This window comes from Telopea speciosissima, chromosome 2, assembly GCF_018873765.1.
Source record: "Telopea speciosissima isolate NSW1024214 ecotype Mountain lineage chromosome 2, Tspe_v1, whole genome shotgun sequence".
Lineage (NCBI taxonomy): Eukaryota > Viridiplantae > Streptophyta > Magnoliopsida > Proteales > Proteaceae > Telopea > Telopea speciosissima.
The window spans coordinates 62,961,961-62,968,080 of record NC_057917.1 but is presented as its reverse complement, the minus strand read 5'-3'; the positions used below and the strand labels follow the sequence as shown (position 1 = coordinate 62,968,080).

The 6,120-nt window shown below is 39.8% G+C and overlaps 1 pseudogene; it reads right to left on the bottom strand.

Annotated features, from left to right (window-relative positions):
* Nucleotides 1-4,369: 4,369 nt before the first annotated feature.
* On the bottom strand, nucleotides 4,370-5,754 carry LOC122650975 (annotated as a pseudogene).
* Between the last annotated feature and the right edge of the window lie 366 nt (nucleotides 5,755-6,120).

Sequence of the window (6,120 nt, the reverse complement as noted above, 5' to 3'; positions counted from 1 at the left end):
TTAGGTTAACCTAAGGCAACCTCTTTTCCTAGGTACCGTACCTTATTCACAAGAATTCAAGTAAAAGCTCTGTTGGTAACTTTTAGATGCTAGCCTATACCTTTTACCCAATTGGGTAACATTTTGATTGTGGAATCTAACCCAATTTATAAATGTATAAAAGGGTTTGCCTGCAGCCCGCTGCGAATCATCTTTCGATGAAAAAACCCTTTTGGGTGAGACTTTTAAAAGAGCTCTCTGAGGTTGTGTTTGACTCATGGTTGGAAAATTAGGTTTTTATTCGGATGAATCATTCGTGTCGAAAAAAAAAAACCAACGGGTTAGAAGTCATGAAGGCTCACTCCGATTTAAGAAATAAGCAGACCAAGTTTGAGTCAAATCGGGGTTTTTGCCTGAGTCATGTGAAACTCATCGAGTCTGCTTTTTTCATGAGGTAATATATTATTTATAGATTGTAAGTTTGGCCAACATAATATTTGTTCATTGTTTTTAATACTAGTATTTTTTTCTCACCTGTGAAGCAATCATATCCTCGGTCTTCCCTCACTCAGAGGAGACAGAATTTTTTACCCAAAAAAAAAAAAAAAAAAGGAGAAAAAATATATTAATAAAATAAATAAAAAAACATGACTCACGACCAGGTTTGACTCATTTGAATCACCAGATTTTGAAAAAGGCGAATAAAGTTTAAAAAAAAAAAAAGGGAAAATTACATCCCCTCCTATGTACTTTATCATAATTATATGTTCTTCTCCTTAGTTTTTCCACCTTACATACGATTCCCCTGTAGTTTTTAAAAAATCACTAAAACCTCCCCTGCCATTAGCATCTATTTGTTAAATGCTGACGTGATATAATTAGTTTTTTTATAATGCCCAAACTAACCCTGGGTCATTGTGAGATGACCCATTTACCCTTTTGATTTAATCCCAAACTAACCCTTGGTCCATGTGAATAGACAATTTTACCCTCCCTTCTTTTCTTCTTCTTCTCCTACAACCCCTTTCCTGCAAATGGAACCCACCAAAATCCACTTCAATGGATTCAGATTCATGAAGTTAATGGTAAGATCCACTCTCGAGTACTGGGTGAAGATCTCGCGGACTCTAGAGATCTTATATCTGATCTCTCCTCCGTCATTATCTGAAACTGAAGAATTGTGAAGAGATGGAGGAGTAATTTTTTATGGCGAGATGGGCCTCCCATGGATCTCTTCTCCTTCAGATGCAGAAATACTACTCTATAGCCGATGTTGCCTTGGAACTTAGGAAGGTTTCGGCGAAAAAAATGAAGATGAGAGAGGAAAGAGAAAAGAAGAAGATTGAGGGAGCTAGGGTTTTTATTCCTTCAAGAGGACACTTGTAAAGCGCAAACACTGTTCAGGTCGCGAACGGAGCATGGACAACTTGTAGTGAATCCTTCACAGAGTCATTTTCGGAAGCACCAGGCTCTGAATTATGAGAATCACTAATGGATGTTTCTTGAGTTCCAAGCTGAAATGAGAAAAAACAGGGGAAAAAACCGAAAAAAGAAAAATGAAAAGATTTGAGTCCCAACTGAAAAACTAAAATGTAGGCAAAAAAGTTGAATCTGAAACCTATGCAATCAGATTATGAACATGAATTACAACTAATTATTTTGCTCATTCCTGTAGTAAGAAATTAAGAATTAAATGAGACTTTTTTCGTTTTTTTTTCCTTCTAGTTTAAAGCAGAATTTCACGGAAAAACTTGAATTCGTTTTGCATTTCAAATTCTCGAAATTAGAGATCATCAACCCGTAGGAAGTCGGAACGATCGGCGTCTTTTACGACTGATTTTGTTTCCTTCTTTGACGGTGGAGGAGGAGGAGGCGGCAGTGGTGGTGGTGGTGCTGGCTGTGGAGGAGGAAAATAATGGGTGTTTTAAGGTTGAAGATGATGAAAAGGGTATCATTGAAATTCAACTTGTGGTGTTTTAGAATAAGGGTAATATTGTCTTTTCAAATCATTAACTAACAGCACCCTAACATCATCAGCCATAAGGGATCAAAATGTAAGATAGATAAACCAAGGGGAGGAACGTATAATTAGGACAAAGTACAGGGGAGGGATATGTAATTTTTCCAAAAAAAAAAGATTTTCCAACCTATGACTTTAATTTTGTAAAGGGACTTGGCTATCACCAACTAATTTTTAGGTTGTTGACTAATGAATACACCATAATGATATTGTAATGGGCATGAATCTTCCTTATCTTTTTGTTTTGGATCCAAGGGTTGTGGAGATTCATGGGCATCTATCCTCTTCTTTTTTTTTCGGGTAAAGAGCTTCTTGCTTATAATGTCACAAAATCATTCTTGACTAGGCATCTTATTTGCACGTATATTCAAGGTTCAAGTAAGAGATCCCCGCCGATTCCAATTCAGCCGGAATTGGCCGGAGTCGGACTAAACCTCAGAAATCCAATAAGAATAGGTCAATTCAAATGATCCGCTTTGATCGAAATCAACGATTCAACTCCGATTCCTCGAACTATGCGTATGCTACAACATGGTAGCATATATGGTGTCTTACAAGCAAGGATCTACTAACCTTAATTAAATTATCAACCGTCATTAGTTGTTAATCACAGAAGATTAAGACTTCTATCTTAATTAATCAAATGGTAGTTAGTTTTGGCATTTTCCACATAGAAACACAATTTTTTCATTATGGGGACAATATTCAAGTGGTTCTTACTTCTAAAAAACTCATTTTTTAAAACTTTTCAGATTAACTCATCCATGGTATGCTTACATTAAATACCCTTTATTTGTTGTAAATATTAAGTATAAAACCACATCATTTCAAGATTAAACCAAACTTAGGGAAGAAAACAAATAATAAAAATTTAGGTATTGGGCGGATAGGCCCCATTTACATGTCGGTCACGTGAGAGCTCAGAGGAATTGGATCCATTATCTACTTGGGCCCATCTACAGTTATAGAGTGATTACAACCACTGATTTTAGGGACTAATATATGGACTTGGACTTATTATGGGGAGTGAAGGCCCACTAAAAATGTCTCTTAACCCAACTTTCAAATCACAGTTTTGACTACTAATTACTTGGTTAGGAAAAGGTACGGACGTGGCCCAGCCCAATGGTCCACGTTCAAAATATGATTTAGGTTGCGAGGGGTCCTAGGCCCACACTAGATCCAGACATGGATGTGGGCCCAGTTTCACGTGTGTGCATGTGTTAGTGTTGCAGTACTCCTCCACAAAGCTGACTGGTCCATTCCATTATGCAAGCACTTAAACGGAATGGGAATGAAGTACAAAAGAGCCAATATCAAGCCCATGTCCAATAGGATCATTCATAATGTAAATCTGTAATAACCATTAGGAATTAATAAGAAGTAGGTCTGAGTCTTATAGAATTTATAATCTCTGAGAAATCATAAATAAAGGGTTTAGAATAGATAATTAAGCAACATGTCATTGAGGCTCTGTTTAGTTGCGAGGAAATTAAGGGAAGGGAACTGGGATCAAAATTATTTTAAGGGAAAAAGAAATGGCACCCGGTCGTGCGCTGTGGCGTGTATTTGCGCCCAGACACAGTTGGACGTAAAATAACCGCCCCGCCCCCCATGTAGGGGTGTGTGAGTCATTTCGTGTTCGATTGTGTCTGAGTGCAGGCACACACCACAGTGCACAACGTTCTTCTTCCCTTATTTTAAAATGGAAATTTTTGTAATCATTACTTCACATGAGGATTTAAGTAATTCCATAACATGTCAAATATGGTTATTAATTTTGGGAGAGGGTTTCTCATGCTGCCCAATGTGCGAAGCCACACCAATGGCTGCCTATGCAGCAATATTGATTATATGTGTGCACTTGGTTAGCCACCGGGTTACATTGGATGTAGAGGAACGAGAAAATCTTTAAGATTAAGTACACATACCCCCCTAAAATGCACCCAATATTCCTCGTACCCCTCTAAGCGGCTCAATATTCCACATATCACCCCTGCTTTACACCCCAAATGTCATTTAAATCCACACCAGGTATTAAATGCTATAAAATGACCAAATTACCCTTTCTTCTATCTTTTCTAAAAATTGAAAAGACCTAATTGCTCTGACCTATTTACTAAAATTTGAAAAGACTAAAATGCCTTCATCTTCCCCAAATCATCATTTTCTTTTACATACCCCACCAACACCACCACCGAGAAACCCCACCTCCGGCACCACCACCACCTACCACCATTAATACCACCAACCACCTCTATCTCGTTGCAGAAATCTTGGATCGTTCCGACACCGTCGACGTCACAGACTCACAATCCAACGGAAGTGGCGGATCCCATAATTTCTGCAATAGAGGTGGTGCTGATCAGTTTAATGTTTCGTATAATCACTTGAACGGTGCAATCCCCTTAAGTCTGAGAGGCAAGAGTGCTGAAGCATTCCTCGGGAATTCCCTGTGTGGAGGGCCACTCCTTGCGTGCATAGATTCGGTGGGATCGGACCGCTTAGAGAGTTAGAAGAAACGTCAAGCCTCTGTAACTTTGCATTTGAACCGAGCTTGTGTGGGAGACTCCCAGTGAGAGAATTGTTCCAAAGGAGTAAAGATTCGAGCTTTGGAAGCTCACCGATTCCGACAAGGATTTCGCCGGTTAAGTTGTTGTCCATTAAGCCCAACCAAATCAGCTCCTTCAATGTAGAAAGCCCGTCTGGAATAGAGCCTGATAGGAGATTATCTGATAAATCAAAAACTTCCAGAACTCCCAAATCGGAAAAACTCACCGGAATTTCACCAATAAACCTGTTACCAAAGAGAAACAGAGACTCGAGCATTGTTAAGCTCCCAAGCTCGGACGGTAGATAACCAGAGAGATTCGAAGTAGAAATGTCGAGCTATCTGAGATTAGATAAAAGGCCGAACTCCACTGGAACCCCCCCCAGAGAGCACACTGTAACCGATCTCCAAGTGTTCGAGCTGAGTCAAAAAACACAACTCAGGTGGAATCGGTCCCTGCAAATTATTTCCCGATAAATGTAGAAACTTCAACCTCGATAAACCGCCATAACGTGCCGGAATGCTACCTTGGAAGAAGCTCCTACCAAGGTTGAGCACTTGGAGAAACCGAAGGCTAAAGATTTCCTGTGGCAACTGACCCGTGAAACTGTTGCTGAAAGCGTTAAAAACAGTTAAAAAGCTGAGCTTGAAAATCCCTGGAGGGAAAATGGAACTAAAATTGTTGCGGCTAATGTCGAGAATCCTGAGCTTAGATAATTAAAAAATGACGGTTGGAAAAGCTCCATCAAAGGCATTCCCGCTGAGGTTTAGGTTGTTCAACTCAGACAAAAATCGAATTTCAGAGGGGATTATTCCAGAGAGGTTTCGGTGAGAAAGTTCAGGAGAAGTGATTTGGGAGGTGTCATGGTCACATACAACACCCGACCAGGAAGACCAGACAGGGTTAGATAAATCGGCATTGGTAGAAAGGGTGTTGGTATTCCAGTCATGGAGAGAAGAAAGAGGGTCTTTAACAGAAGCTTTGAGGTAAAGTAGAGAGACTAGTTGAAGAGGGAGAGTTGCAGAGAGAACCACAGTAACTTCCAAGGAGAAGAAGAAGAGGAAGGTGAGAGAGAAAGGAGAATTGGGTTTCATGGCTTTTTGGGTTTGAGTTGAATTAAGTTTAGAGGTGTGGATTTAAGAGAGGGGAGATTTCGATGGAGAGAAACACTTTTTGGGAGTGTTGGGTGCAGAGGGTGTTTCCATGATGATTGCTTCAGTGAGTGGTGGTGGGTGGCGGTGGTAGGCGTCACAATCCAACGGAAGTCGCGGATCCCAGAATTTCTGCAATGGAGGTGGTTGGTGGTGGTGCCGGAGGTGGGGTTTCTAGGTGGTGGGGGTGGGGGTATGTAAAAGAAGATGATGATTTGGGGAAGATGAGGGCATTTTAGTCTTTTCAAATTTTAACAAATAGATTAAGGCAATTAGGTTTTTTTAAATTTTAGAAAAAATAAAAGAAATGGTAGTTTGATCATTTTATAGCATTTAATACCTGATATGGACTTAAATGGCATTTGGGGTGTAAAGCGGGGATGGTACGTGGAATATTGAAGGATGATACATGGAATAT